This window comes from Mauremys reevesii, unplaced genomic scaffold (assembly GCF_016161935.1).
Source record: "Mauremys reevesii isolate NIE-2019 unplaced genomic scaffold, ASM1616193v1 Contig1, whole genome shotgun sequence".
In the NCBI taxonomy this organism is placed as follows: Eukaryota; Metazoa; Chordata; order Testudines; family Geoemydidae; genus Mauremys; species Mauremys reevesii.
The window spans coordinates 3917489-3933238 of record NW_024100715.1 but is presented as its reverse complement, the minus strand read 5'-3'; the positions used below and the strand labels follow the sequence as shown (position 1 = coordinate 3933238).

The window sequence follows — 15750 nt, the reverse complement described above, 5'->3', positions numbered from 1 at the left end:
TCTGCGGCAACTGACTCAGCCAGTGGCATGTTCCCAGCTGCCCAATGGCTGATGCAATGTGTCATCACAGCCCCGCCCACCTCCTCCCCACAAACCCTGCTCTGAAAGGGAGGCTCCATCAGTGTTTCTCAACCTTTTTGATACCGGGCACCGGCTTGCTGCCTTCCTAAACTGTGACAGGGAGATCTCGGGGACTGGCACCGGGTCCAAGGACCGGTCCTTGAGAAACACTGCTCTGCATCACAGGAGCATGCAGCATCCTCGCCCCCGGCAGATTCTGTCCCCCCGGGGTGTCTGCAGCAATGAGTCCCAGGTTCTGCATCTCTCAGCCAGCAGCTGCAGTGTTTGTGTGAGTGGGTGGGGGGCAGTGTTGCCCCTGTATTCTCTCTCCACATGCTCCTGCTGGGGGATATAGACTGACCCTGGGGCTCCCTGTTGCTCTGCAACACCTAAGCATCAGCTGTACTGGTCCACTAGTAAGCCCAGACCCCCGAGGAATTCCCCAGCACAGAGAGTGGGGCAGGATGGAAGAGGGAAGGACATGGCTATGGGGGATTTTGGGGGGCAGGGTTAAGGGCTGGAGGAGGGTAGGGCTAGCAGGGATCAATGCCATGGGGTACAGCAGGGATGGGTGGCTGGAGCAGAGAAGGCTGGAAGTGGGAGGGGATATGGTGATTTTTCTCCTCCTCAGGGATGCCCCAGAAGGGGTACAGGTGAGGATGGCCCTGGGCTGTGAAAGGGACCAAACCGGCCTCTGGCTATCTACGAATAAGAGAGATGCCGGCTGCCTGTGCTGGTCTTAGCTGCCCTTGCACCCCTGGGCTGCTCTGGGGGCTGGCGCATACCCCAGGATAAGTTAGAGCAGCCTCGGGGGTGCTGTAACTTATAGCAACTTCACAGCCTGGAGTGCAGAGTGCTCTGGCCACGCCCCCTCCTGTCATGGCCCCTCCCCCAACGGCTGAGCGGGAGGGCAGCATGTGCTTCCAGTGAGCTCCAATACCACGGGCCTTTGGATCCGGAGACCTGGGCTCTATTCCCAGCTGGGTGACTTTGGGCAAGTCAATGTCCCCACCTCGTGCCTCAGTTTCCCCATCTGACAAACGGGGATAATGATACTGGCCTCCTGTAAAGCGCCTTGCGATCTATAGATGAAAAGCCCTAGATACGAGCTCTCTCCCATTCATTTTTCCCTGCCTCCCTCCCTTGGGCAGGTTCTCATCCCAGAGGCAGCATCTGTGAGACCCCTTCACCCTGCAACATTCTGCTTGTGGGAAAACATCAGCTACAAAGTAAGACCCGATTCAGGGCTGCGCCTGCGCTGAGGCTATTGTCTTTCCATTGCGTATCAGCCTGTGCCAAGTTAGATCTTAAAAAGGGCAATTTTTCAGCATTTCATCATTTTGGGGTTTTTTGAATGATTTCCATCAGTAGCAAATATTTTTAAAATCCATGTTTTAGTCAGTCAAGGCCCCCTGTGTCTGCATTGCCAATGAGCAACAGAAACGTTCTCCATGTGAAATTGATCTTCCAGAGATTGATGCATGATACAGATGGTTTCATTATTATGTGTATTACGGTAGCACATGGAAGCCCCAGATGTGATCAGGGCCACACTATGTCGGGCGCTGCCCAGACACACAGTGAGAGACAGTCCCTGCCCCAAAAGCTTACCATTGAAAATAGTCAAGAGAGGCACAGGCTAGGAGGGGAAACAGAGGCCCAGAGCAGAGAAGCACCGTGCCCAAGGTCACACACCATGGCAGCACCCCGCAGAGCTGGGAATGGAACGTATGTGACTTAATTACCAGTCCCACGCTGCCCTAGCTACTGAATTTCCTTCCTGGGGTGCTGTGAAACAGGAAAGAATGGGTAGGCCGGAGACAGGACTAGAACCTACAGCTTCTTGAGGTCCATGCCAATGCCCCTCCCCACTAGATCATGCTCTTCCTATATTCCCTTCCAGTGGGTGCATGAAAGACAGCAAATGGCCTGATTATCAGAACTTCGGCCTGATGAGGTTGCAGCCTTCGGTTCCTGGCTTGAGTGAAGGGCAAGGTGTGTGGATAAATGGCAAATAGCTGGGCCTTGCAAAGGGGGAGGTACCTACATGTCCTTCATTTCCCTTTGGACTGTCTACATTTTACAGTCCCTTGTTCTCCCTCTAATTGTAGATTAATGGCAGGAGTCAACAGGAGCTTCTGTTGTTGTAAAGGAATATTCATTTGGATATAAATTAAAGTATAAAAAACAAATAGAAAAAGCCGTAGGTGCCCTAACAATTAGACTTGCAGTCAAACAAGAATAAGCATTTAACAGCATCAGATGCCCATGTACAGGTGGTTAACTCAACACCCCGCAACAGGAAGGCTGAAATTTTCCAAGCAGCTTGCAGATTTTAAATGCCTATTGAACAACCAGAACTATATACATCCACAGCCACCCTCATTATGAAGGAGGTGGCTCTTTATATACTGCCCTGGTTCCCAGCATTCCCTGTTGTGGAGGCCTACAAATCCCAGCATGCCTTTGGGACTACATTTCCCAGGATTCCTTCTGCCTGATGGAAGAGGGTGGCCTTTGCCCCCGACCCCATTCTAGACACAGTCAGCAGCCTAGGTTCTCTCCCAGAGCACTACATCTTGGGATCCATTCCTCTAGGGTGGATCTCTTTTCTCCCATTTCTTTGCAGCTCAATCCCTGGAATGAATCATAGAAGATTAGAGTTGGAAGAGACCTCAGAAGGTCATCCAGTCCAACCCCCTGCTCAAAGCAGGACCAACCCCAACTACATCATCCCAGCCAGGACTTTGTAAGACTGGGCCTTAAAAACCTCTAAGAATGGAGATTCCACCACCCTTAGAGGTTTTATGAGTAATATGACCCCCAAAATGTCCGTCCTCTGTCCTAAAGAGCCAGTATACCTTGTCACAGGATAGCTTGGCAAAGGGGTTGTTGACTCGGTCTCCTGATCTGTAGCCACTCAGGGATTCAGTTTCCCTCAGCTCCGTTGAGCTGCTCCCTTATTTATACGCACAGAGAGAATGTCATATACACAGCCAGCAGCAAGAGAAAGAACTGCAGCGCAATCACTCCAGCCACCACCAGCGCGATCCTGGCAGCATCGCTCAAAGGCCCTGAAATGAAAGAGGAGTGTTGTGAAGAGGTTCCTAGATTGTCAGCTCACTGGGGCAGGCGCCATCTTTTTGTTCTGTGTTTGCACTGCGCCTAGCGCACTGGGGTCCTGGGCCATGACGGGGGTCTCCTCAGCGTTGCTGCAATACAAATGAACTGCTCCCAAAACGTTGTTAATGGAGAGTTAAGGTTGCCCAGTGCTGCCTCATGCCCTTCCAGCACGTGGAAAGCTGCTGAGCTTAAACCTCTAGAAACCAGTACATACAATTAAGGTACACGCTAACCCAGCAACTTCACCTTAACTCTGTCCCTGGGAGCTGGTTGGAATTTTTCACCAAAACATTTTTCTGTTGGAAAAAGGCAGATTTGACAAAACCAAAACTTTTGGCAGGAAAGATTCCACTGCCCCCTGAGACCTGGGAATGAAACCCAGGAGTCCTGAGTATCTTCCTCCACCCACAACCCATTACATCTCACTCCCCTCCCAGAGCCTATGATAGAACCCAGGAGTCCTGAATCTCAGTCCCCCAGCCCACAACACCTTTCTCTTCTCTTACCGCTGGGAATAGAAAGAGGAGTCCTGACTCCCACCCACCAACCTAATAGACCCCACTCTTCTCCTAGAGCTGGGGTTAGAACCCAGGAGTCCTGAATCCTAGCCCCTCACCCTCACTCCCAACCCATTAGATCTCACTCCCTTCCTGGAGCTGTGGACAGAACCCAGGAGTCCTGACGCCCACGATCTAACATTGGCTGCCATTTACACTGACTTACCTCCTTTTTCATTCTCGGTGAGGTCTCCCTCTCCCTGAGGCGGGACTCCCCGGACAGGCGGAGATGGGGTGGGCTCTGAAATGAGAAGGGGGTCAGAGATGAGAGTGGGGATTTGGGGCAGAGCCTCCCCCCGTGACGCTGACCCTTCCCCAGGGCTGGCTCTAGCCTGCTGAGATGATTCCCTTATTGCTCCTCTGCTGGGGGTGTGGGCTCTCTGGTCTTCTCTGTCTGGCCTCATGCTGGAAGGACCTGGTTATTTCTTTATATCCCCCCCCGCCCCCACCCCCCCAGATTCTGCAGCCAGCTGTGCCTTTAGAAACAAGCCTAGAATGTGCAACACAAATTAGCCATTTCCAGCTACATTTGTCCAGCCAGGGACACAGGTGCTATGCTCCCCGTGAGCCCTCACAGGCTAGAGAGGGAAAGAACAATCCCCTGAGCTGCTTGGTCCCATGCACACGCTCTATACAGGCCGTGCACTGAGCAGAGTTACTAGGGGACTGAGAACGGGGGAGAGCACAGGACTCACCCAGCACTGCCAGGTCAATGTGAGCCACACACTCCCCCGTGACCATGGAGACCACCTGGTAGCTGCCTTCTGCTCCTCTGCTCATGCGCTGCACTTCGAAGCCTCTTCTGGACACGGAGATCTTCTCAGCGAAGGAGATGTGGGGAGGCTGCGAGATCCCATTGAGGGAGACCAGGATCTCCTCCCAGCGGGAGGCGGAGCCATCGAGGCGATACACGTGGAAGGACGTCTCGACAGTGTGAAGGGGGATGCGCACAGAGCCTCCTTCGGTCGTGGACCGGGAGACCTTCCGACAAACCGCGGGAACTGCAAGCGTTAAAAACCAAGCTGATTATAGGGGGAGGGGAGAGCACGTGGTACGGCAGAGATGGTGGGAGGAGCTTGGAGTTTGATGAGTAGATTTCAAGGCCAGAGACGGGATCGTTAGATCCTCTAGTCTGATCTCTGTATCTTACAGGACAGAGAATTTCACCCAGTCCCCCCAATTCTGAACCCAGAAACTTCCAGCGTTTTCCAGCCTTTGGAGCTGAAGGCACTGAGAAGCTGGAGAAGACACCACTTTGCTTTAGGAGTTTGTGCTATTGGTTAATCACCCTGACCGGTAGCTCGGATGTGGGCTTGCAGCTAGGTTTGTGTGTGCTGATGAGACGGAGGCCGCGTGAGGTTGAGGGAAGCTGGTCTGGGGTTTCTAGAATGATACGGCATGAAAACTGTCAAAGGCCACATTCTCCCAAGCAGCAAAATCAGAGTCGCTGATCGCATCCTATATCTCTTGGCCAGAATTTCTGGGTTTCCAAACCGAACCTTTCCACTAGGTGGCCAACACCAGGGATTCTTTATGCCAAAAATGTGTGCTTCATGGATGCCAAGGCCAGAAGGAACTACCGCACTCATCTAGTCTAACCGCCTGCATAACCCAAGCCAGACACCGGCCCAAAATAATTCCTAGAGCAGAGCTTTTAGACAAGCATCCAATTTTGAGTTAAAAATTGTCAGTAATTGAGACTCCACCACAAATTGGTCCAGCGGTTAATTACTTGCACTCTTTGAAAATTTACGCCTTATTTCCAATCTGAATCTGTCTAGCTTCAACTTCCAGCCACTGGATCATGTTCTATCTTTCTCTGTTTGACTGACGAGCCCATTATTAAATATTTGTGCCTTTGTAGATACTTACAGACAGTAATTGAGTCACCCCTAAGCCTTCTCTTTGTTAAACTAAAAAGCTTGAGCTCTTTGAGGCTATCACTATATTTTCACTATATTTTCACTTGAAAATTTCTCACTGCATTTGTTCCGATTTTTTTTCCACCAAATGAAAAAATCCATTTAGAATGTAGCCAAACCAAAATATTAGTTTCAGTTTGAATCAAATGGAATCTTAACGAAATGAAAAAAATAGTTTCGGTTTGAATCAAATGGAATCAAAACAACAATCACAAATAAAGATTTTTATTTTTGAGGGCTATTTTCCCCTTTTCTCTCTCCCCCCGCCCTTTTTTTTCCCTCTGGAAAAGTGGAGATCTAGGAAAAATAAATACCAAAAACAAAAGAAAAAACCTAATCATAATAATTCCATTTGATTTGAATCAAAACCAATATTTTTCAGTTTGAATCAATTCAAAATACATTTTCCAATTTGTCAAAATCTGAATGGGACAAACATTTGTCTAGAAAATTTTCATATAGTTTGAAAAAACATTGTTCTGTTTTAAAAAAAAATTCATGACACATTAATTCTCACCAAAATTTAATTTCGACTCATTTCAGACCAAAACCTATTATTCCATTTAAATCAAATGAATCGAATCAAAGCAAATGTTTTTATTTTCATTTTTGGAGGGGGGCGGGATTTTTTTCCTTTTTCTATTTTCTTCCTCCTCTCTTTATCCTCCCCCACCCCCCGCTCCTCCACACACACACACACATGAAAAGGGGGCAGAAAGGAACCCACTAATAAAGGAAACAAACAAACAAAACAATTCATTTCAACTCCATGTGATCTGAATCAAACTGAATATTTGTCAGGTTGAATCAATTCAGTACAAATCTTCTGTTGTCAAAAAGCACAGAATTTTGAGTGGTACAATTCTTTTATTGTAGATATTTTTCATATGGGTCGAAAAGCCATTTTTCCATTGAAAATCCTTTTCTGCCAAAAAAAAAATTCAACCATCTCTAACTTCTCTCATGCTGGGTTTCCCCCTGGATTCCACCATGGCTTCTTGCCACCGCCAAACGGACTTTGAAAAATCACACCTCCCAGCTGGGGATTTTCTGGCTCCTCTCTCTTTGGCTCTGTGCTGTGCAGAAGCCTTTTGATGTTATTAAATCCCCTTTCGAATGTCTCTGTGTCAGAGTCACTCAGCATCTGTGCTGCTGTTTGGGTCACAGGCTGATGTCGTGGTAGAGTTTAGAGGCCTAATCAGGGATTGGGACCCCACAGTGCTAGGCGCTGTACATGCATATGCCAGTAAGACAGTCCCTGGCCCAAAGACCTAGTAGAACACATCCTCCCCATCCTGTCAGCCCCCCAAATACCCATCCACACACCCTTTCCTTTCAGCCTGACTCTCACAAATCCATCCAGGCCCCCACGCCCTGTCCATGTTACCATCCTCAAATCTATCCATGCCACCTAACCCTCCTCTTGGGACCCCTGAAATCCATGCATCCCCCTTCAGCTCTCTTCTCGGGACCCCCTAATCTAGCCCATGGCCCCCTCAGGCTCTTAAAAATCCATCCATACCCACTGCCCCTCCTGTCAGAAATGCCCCTCAACCCCTGGCCTCCCTTCAGAACCTGCCTCCTTTTGCCTCCCCAAATCCATCCATCTCCCCTTTCACCCAGTCCCTCAGCCCTCCTGCCTCCCTCACATCACCCACCCTCCCTTACCCCGCCTCTCCCACTGGTTCCATCCAGGTCCCTCTCAAATCCATCTCTGCCTCCCTGCCCCATTTATCTCCTCACCAGCTGGAGTAGGGGGAGGATAGGAGGGAGCTTCCTCTCTTTCCCCAAGGGGGTGGAGGTGGCTCTGGGCTCGGCTGCCTAGAAAGAGCCCTGGGGGGCTGGAGGTTGAGGTTCCCTATGCTAAGCTGGGTACTACAGCTGTGGTTCTCCAAGCAGGCAGGGTGAGCTCAGGCCCCTTGGTTTGCCTGGTGGGGGGAAAAGGAATCCTTCCTGAAGTGGTAGGTCACTTACCTGAGGTGATGACTGGCTTCCCTTGGATGGTTACTATCAAGAGGAGCAGTGGTGGCCAGAGGAGATGTCCCTTTGTCATCTTTCCTCTTCGGTGGCAGTGCTAGAGTGAACCAACTTTCCCCAGAGCCTGCAGTAGGGGAGCCCCTGAGATAATGTGCATATGCTGAGTCAAGAGAAAATCCCCTCATTGCTGGGAAGGGAGTGGTGCAAAGAGATGGGTTTCTCCCTTGTCGTGATCTTTGGGATCACTGTCCACCTGACACAAGAGGCTTTTGACAGCCACAGACACTTACAGCAAATGGATTTCTGCACAACTCATGCACCGTCTTTGTCTCCTTTGTTTACCAGGGGCACTATCTCTCTCTCTCCCTCCCCCCCCCCCCTTAAACTTTCTATTTTTCTTTGCTAGCTAAACAAACCACATTCCGGGATCCATAGTGGAGAGCGAAGTGGACAGAGAAAGCTGAACGGCACTGGGCTGCCAAGTTCACCTTCTGTCAAGCTGATCCTGGACAGAGTCTATTTTCTCTCCAGTGGTTTCTCATAAACAGAAGTTAAACTCGGTGCCAGAGCCTGACTCACCTTTCTCTGTCGCCAGCTTCCTGGAAATCAGCTGTAGCCGGGGAAAGAGCCGGAGAAATTTAAGCCTGTGCTATAATTTGGCAGATGGGGGAAGGCATTAAATTCAATTAAATTAAATTCATTAAATTCAAATACTAAACTGTAAATAGACATTAAGATCCATACGCACAAAAATCATGAAGATGGAGTTAAGGGTGCAGCCTCACCACTGCCCTGTGCTCGTTGGGCCTGTCTGGAACGGAAGAACAGAATTCCTAACATGCGAACTTTGGGGAAAATCAGGAAATGCAAAGTGAAGGGAGAAACTGCCACACCAATTTTAACGCTGCTCCCTTGGGAATGGTGTGGGATTATACCAGAATTCACCCCCTCCCCTAATAGACCGGTCATTCTCTCTGTGCCCAGCACTGCTCGCCATCCCCACTCCCGAGCTACACCCTGGGACCCAGAGTTGTGAACTGGGCAGCGATATTGATCTGGTGGGTATTGCTACTGGGTGGCAGAGGCTGGTACGGTGCTGTGATCTCCCAGAGGAGTGAAAAGGGGCAGAGTTAAGGTTAGAGGGTGAGAGAGAGAAACGTATCCACTCCTTGTCCTCAGCCTAACAACCCTGCCTCCTCTTTTGCTGGCACCCTGCAGGTCTAGTCGTCCGAGGGTACGTCTACCCCGCCATAAAAGACTCGCGGCACAGCCACGAATGGCCCAGGTCAGGCGACTCGAGCTGCCGGGCTATAACACTGCAGTGTCTGGCGCTGGAGCTTGGGCTCTGAGACCCCAGGAGGGGGCAGGATCTCAGATTCCGGCCCAAGCCCGAATGTCTACATTGCAGTTTATAGCCATGCAGCCCCAACCCCGTGAGCCCGAGTCAGCTGACTTGGGCTCAGAGACTCAGTGCAGCTGGTTTTTTATCATTGTGTAGACATGCCCAGTGAGTGCCATACTGCTGCCCATCACCATGGTATCTGGGCACCTTCTATAAAAAAATCAACAGCAAAGTCCCTAGTGGATTTCACAGTGTCTCTGGCTCTTCTCTCTTTATGAGATCAGAACCCAGCTCGAGGGAGGGTCTTTTTGTTTTCGGAGGGGGGGGCATCGGGAATAAATGGGGTGTTCAAATTCTGAGCCTCACTTATGGCGGAGTAGCTTTGCAGCGTCTCCTGAAGATGGGCAGACGCCAGCTGGGACCAGTCTCCTCTGGAAGATTCTTCCACAGCCAGACCCCCTCGACGGAGCACGCTTTGCCCCCAGCTCTCTCTGTGAGCTGCATTGTCCCAGAGGAACGCAGCTGTCACGAGGGTTCATAGATCGAAATTCGGCCTGCAGCTGGGGTTTGATCCGTTAGTTACTTCGAAGATTCCGACCCAGCTGGCATTAGAAGCTGGCCCGGAGCCAGCAGAGGGACTTGGAGCCCAGATCTGCATGCAGGGCAGAAGATGGGCACAAGGGCAGATGGGGCTGTGACCACTGGAAGAGCTGGGGGAGGAGGCTCGAAGGGGGCTGGTCCCCCTGAGGCACACAAGCACTTAATGGCTAATGTCTCAGGCTCAGCCAGCTGCCGGAGGCTGGGGGCGGTTACAGAAACCAGGAGTCATTCCTGGATTTCAGGGACACCTGCTGGTCAATTGCAGGAGTTCCAGGGTACAGCCCATCTCTGCAGATAACAGGCCCATCAATTAATAGGACACATGCTCCCCACCCGTGAGCACCTGGCCTGGTGTCGTGCCTTCAGTTTAAGGGACACCTACATGTGCCCTTTCTCCCCTTCCTATACCAGGGCCTGCTCGCATTGGAAGAGTGTAGCAACAGGCTGGACCCAGGGAGCTGATCAGTGCTGTGAAATGTGGGGTAAAGGTGATGGGATCACTGGCGAGGCAGGGGTTAACGTCACCTTTCCAGGGGGAAACACAGGCTGGGAAACCCCTGATGAGCAGGACCCTGGCCAGAGCAAGTGCATGGGGATTTCCCCAGCGTGTAAAAGAAACAGAAACTCTATAGCGTTGCAGCCTCCAGTATCAGCAGACGGGCTGGTGGTCCCTTCGGGCTTTAAACTCTACGACTGTGATAACTGCCACTGCCCCGTGTATCCTAGCGCTCTCCGGGCGGTTACTGCTTCCCAAGGGGCATCGGAAAGCAGGGCCCGTTTCGAAAGCAGCAAACACACCATTGGTTTTGCACTGCACACGAAACGAGGCATAAAGTCAGGCCTGGCGTGAGGTGGGATTTGATCAGTTTGGTGAAGCTTGTGAGGGTGCGATTTCCTGTTGAGCTGCCCAATGAACATCAGCACAGAAACGCCAGGTAGCAGAGTCCGGGGGCCACTCTAAAAATAATTTCTCTGGCCTCAGCGCTGCTAGCTACGGAAATCGCCGTTACTGCTGCAGGCCACTGGCTCATTTTCGGCTGAGGGTCAGAAGCCAGGGACTGGAGCCCAGTTCTTCAAAGTCTAACGCCCGTGGATCTGGCCCGGGGGGTCCTACCCACCCCTGAAATAATTGGGAATACAAACGGTTTTGCCAGCGAGGGGAAAGGAACCGGAGGAAGACGTGAGGGAGTTCAGGGCAGGCTTCTGAATTCCAGGGAGATTTGGGTGGCTTAAGGCAGGGGTGGGCAAACTTTTTGGTCTGAGGGCCACATCAGGGGTGCGAAACTGTATGGAGGACCGGGTAGGGAAGGCTCTGCCTCCCCAAACAGCCTGGCCTCCGCCCCCTATCTGCCCCCTCCCACTTCTCACCCCCTGACTGCCCCCCTCAGAATCCCCAACCCATCCAACCCCCTCTGCTCCCTGTCCCCGGACTGCCCTGACCCCTATCCACACCCCTCCCCTCTGACAGGCCCCCAGGACTCCCACACCTATCCAACCAGCCCTGCTCCCTGTCCCCGACTGCCATCTGCTCCCAGAACCTCTGCCCCATCCAACCGCCCCATGCTCCCTGTCCCCTGACTGCCCCCCGGGACCTCCGGCCCCTTAGCCAACCCCGCCGCGCCCCACCCCCTGCCCCCTTACCATGCCATTCAGAACAGCAGGACTGGCTTATTGGAAAGGCTGGGAGGTGGGCGGGTGCAAGCCGCGCTGCCTGCGTGGCGGCATGGCTGCAGGGGAGGAGGGAACAGTAGGGGAGGGGCTGGGGGCTAGCCTCCCCGGCCAGGAGCTCAAGGGCCGGGCAGGATGGTCCCGCGGGCCGGACGTAGCCTGCGGGCCATAATTTGCCCACCTCTGGCTTAAGGGCTTGTCTACACACAAAACGCTTCAGCAGCACCCCTGCAGTGCTTCAGTGAAGACGCTGCCTACGCCGACAGGAGGGGGTCAGGTCGCTTTAACTGTGTGGCTCATGGGTGTGGATTTTCACTCCCCTGAGCGAGGTCGTTACACTGATCTAATTTCCTGGTGCAGCCCAGGCCTCGTTTTCCTAGATGTCCTTTAAAAACCGCAGGGAATGGAAAGCTGGTTAGGCTTGTCCCGTACATATAGATTAGCTGCTGCACGTCAGCCCTGACCCACAGCCCTCTGCTCTCCCAACCCTGGCCTTCCCCCCTCCCCCCCCCAGCTATGTGGAGGCTCCTCTCCTCCAAACCACAGCCCCCTCCTATCCCAGCTCTCGCCAACCCCCTCACAGCTCTGCTGGTGCCCTCAATCCTGGCTTTCAGCCCCCACCACGGGCACCGTAATGGGATGAAGGGGGCAGGAGGACATGCCCCCCCCTTTTTACTGGCTGAAAGGGCAAGTGATGGGAGGGAGAGGCGAAGGGAGGGGGAAGGGGTCATGGGGGAAAGAGGTGGCGCCTTGGGGAAAGGGGCGGTGTGAGGGTGTGGGGGTGGAGGAATGGGTGGTGTGAGGGCAGGGGTTCGGGGAGACGGGGCGGTGCGGGGAGCAGAGCCTTGGAGGGGGCGGGGTTTGGGGGCGGGGCCACGATTTGGACACCTCTGGCCCCCTGTCCCTTTTTAGGGTGCTTCCATTGCTCCTGGCCCCCACTGCTGTTCCAGCTCTCTCTCCGCATGTCTACACTACAGCCGCTACAAAGCCACAGCTACAGTGCTGCCGTTGTGCCACCGCAGCGTAGACGCTTCCCACACCAATAGACGGTCCCACACCATAGAGGCAGTAGCTAGGCTGATGGAAGAATTTTTCTATTCACTTAGCTGCATCCACACCGGCGGTTAGGTCAACCTAACTATAGCGCCCCCAGGCCTTCAATTTTTTCATTTCCCTGAACGATGTCGCTAGGTCGCTCTAGTTCTGGAGCCTAGACCAGGCCTCAGTCGTCATGGTGGTGACCAAGAGGCCCACCTTGTTTGGGAAGGCAGCCAGTTCTGGTCAGTGGGAGGAGAAAGGGCTGAGGCGAGAAGACCCTTAGTGACCTGACCGGCCAGTTTCAGACAGTGGGGAACAAAGGATGGAAGAGACAGGGCCCCGGAAGAGAGAGGGCCCAGGTGACCTGGAGGATGGAGGAGGAGCTGTTGGGGAAGGTGATATAGGATGATCGGCTGGAAAGAGGGGGCTTCTGGACTGGGGTTCCCCTAGCAGTTTAAGGGCTCCCAAGGAGTTTGGGGGTAACTGTCTCCTTGCAGCTTCTTAAAGGTTTGGGAAACTTGAAAGAAACTGGATCTTTCTTCAGCCCCATTTTCAGCTTCCCCAAAACTTTCACGGCCTTTGAAGGTGCACATTAATGGAGGCAGGGATTTGGAGGAGCGCCTGCCTCATTGAAGGCATGCTGTGCTGCCCAGAAGGGCTTTTCTCTCTGGAAATTCCCCCAGGCTCCTCACCTAGCAGCCTGCTTAAAGGAGATGCACCCATATCGTCACAGCCTCCTGCCGAGTAGCCTTTGCTAGAGACCACAAAGGGGAACTCAGCCATGATCACCGCAGACATGAATCCAAGCGTATGTCACTCTTACAGTTGTGGCGGACAGGGCTGGAGGTGCCTAGATTCAAGATGGCCGCAGCCAGCTGACACCTTATGAATGCCAGGCACAGCATGATTGTCAAACCATTTCCCAGCTTTGCCCGCTGTGTGGTTCAGTCCTTGAGTGCAAAAGGCAGCAGCTTCTTTCTAGTGCAGGAAAAGCCATGATAGGTGCGGTATCAAAAACTGCAAAAAATGTATATGCTGTTGTAACACAGACATACCCCAGTGGTCAGTGGGCAGGATTGAACCTGGGACCTTTGGAGCTTAGTGTTTGAGCTAAAAGCCAGCTGGCTGTTAGCTAAAGCCGACTCACTTTAGCTCTCTCTTTAAGTGGTGTCAGTGTCACTAGATGGGACAGAACACCACAGCCAGAAGTTGTGTGGGTTACACTATCACTTAAAATATTCACGGGGGTTCCTAGTCCTGCTGGCAGGCTAAGGCGCTGTGTAGGGAAGCCTTCAATATGGGTCTCAGCAGTCAGTCTGCAAAGCGCTGACCTTGAACAAGGTAGAGTTGAGTTGTGCCTCGCTGCTTTAGGGAGCAGCCTGTTTTGTCTCTCACTGTTTTGGGGTTCTTATGTGTCATCATTTTAAAATCTAAGCATTAAAGTTCTGTTACGTTGCAATCTTCTATCAAGAATATTTTATGTTATTCAGCTAATTTGTCTCTGGCTATGCCATGAACATAATAATATGCTTTCACCCCAAAAATTCTGGCTCTGCAACATAATCACCCTAGAGCAGAATATGGAGTCAGTGTCTTCATTAGCCTTCAGTAAGGAAGGGGGAAAAAAAACACTGAGCAGCCTCTGCCTGATACCACTTCCTGATGTTGGCTGAGTCACCTGCCTCAGTTCACATATAAAGAAGCAGCTGCCCCTTTCTCAGATCCCCAGCCCCTGGGCGTGCGCTCGCCTCCAGTTGAACCAGCCATGGCTGGGGAAATAGTCTATGCTGATTTAAACATCCGTGGAGATTCGTCCCTCACCATCCGACCCCAACCTCCTCACCACCTCAGTAAGTGGATTTTACCACCTATGTTCTCACGATGGGCGTGATGCTGTATTTCTAATGCATGCTGCAGCATGGGGAGTTTTAAGGGAGCTTGCATAGCACCTTGCTGCTGCTCTGTGTCATGTGGAGCACTGGCCCATGGGTCTGGAGTGGGATCTGCAATCCTTTAACACACAAGAGCGCGCTCTGAGAACCTCCTGAGTGGTGATGTGTCTCAGAACCCTTCATGGCCGCTTGTGGTCTTACACGCCGATCTGAAGGAAGGTGAGTTGTGTGATAGGACCTCTAAGGATTCTTGGTTAAAGGAGGGAATTGTACAGGTTTCGCTCTGGGATTTGTGTGTGGAACAGATGGGGACAAATTGAGAAGCAGAGAGAGAGCTGCAATGGGCATGTCTGGGGAAGGCTGAATGGTAATTAGCAGGAAAAATCTGGGAGGACCAGGATTTTGGTGTTTTATTGATTCAGCTCTCGGTTACTCTAGCGGGAGCCTTGAGTGGTCTTGTTGAGTTGTTCCCCTGTAACATCTTCTCTTAAACGAGATTGCAAAATCTTAGGTGCTCTTTTACCATGTGTGTACAGTGCAAGGGAGCTGCTAGGATCGACTATAACACAGATATTGAATAAGTAACAGAAGTAGAATTAAGGCCAGGTGCTGATCTCCGTTAGACCGGTGCAAATCCAGAGTGAGCTCTCAGTGCCGGATTCTGACCTCGGTGACCCTTGTGTAAATCTGGAGTGACCCCACTGACATCAATAGATTCAGGGCTGGAGTCTGGTCTTAGTTAACGTGGAGCGACTCTCACTGCGGGTACTGGAGTCAGGGCTGGATTCTGGTCTCAGTGACTCCGCTTTAAATCTGGAGTGACTCTCCTCAGTTAACTGCTTTACTCTGTATTTGCCCTAGGCTAGCCGGGATCCGATTCTGGCAGGAAGTCACAGAAGATCTGCTGGGGTTCAGGGGCAAGAGGAGATGAGGGATAATGATTCCAGTGTCTCCTGCTGGAGGTGTTCAGTTCTGCATAGGATAGAGAGAAATCACTCTCCTCTCTTGTGTGTGACCAGCGCTCAAAGTGCATCTGTCACATAAACACTGGGTCAGCCCCACCAACCTCCTGCGGTGCAGTGCATTATGACACAGCTCTGCCTGTAGCAGCTAAACCCCCTGCGGTAATGAGGGGGGTGTGTGGAAATTCCTATCCCCCTCCAGGATGGCAGAAGTGACCCCACCTTATTGTCTCTTCTCCCCAGCTGAAGGCTGCTAGGGGGCAAATTAATTTCACACCAGGGCTCTACCAGAGGCAACACTGAATCATCCACTCCTGTTCAGCCACTGTCCCTCACTTTAGGGGTAGCATGGCCCTTTAAAGCTCTCATCCTCCGCAACCCCAAGTGGAGTAGCGTTCACTTTGCATGGCCTTAACCCTGGCCCACGGCTGACGGTGTCATCCTGGCCCCACTGAAGTCAATAGCAGAACTCCCACTGACTTCAGAATTTCATAGAAATGTAGGACCGGAAGGGGCCGTGATAAGTCGTATAGTCCAGTCCCTTGCACTGAGGCAGAAGTTGAACTAAGTATTTTCTAGACCATCCCTGACAGATGTTTGTCTAACCTG

At 52.0% G+C, this 15750-nt stretch overlaps 1 protein-coding gene across 1 annotated transcript in view; it reads left to right on the top strand.

The window, feature by feature from the left end:
* The first annotated feature begins 14322 nt into the window (after positions 1 to 14322).
* LOC120392415 (killer cell lectin-like receptor subfamily F member 1) overlaps positions 14323 to 15750 on the top strand; it is a 9989-nt gene continuing 8561 nt past the window's right edge. The window contains exon 1 of the mRNA XM_039517154.1: positions 14323 to 14398. The gene's annotated coding sequence lies outside the window, so the exon portion shown is untranslated. The remainder of the gene's footprint in view (positions 14399 to 15750) is intronic.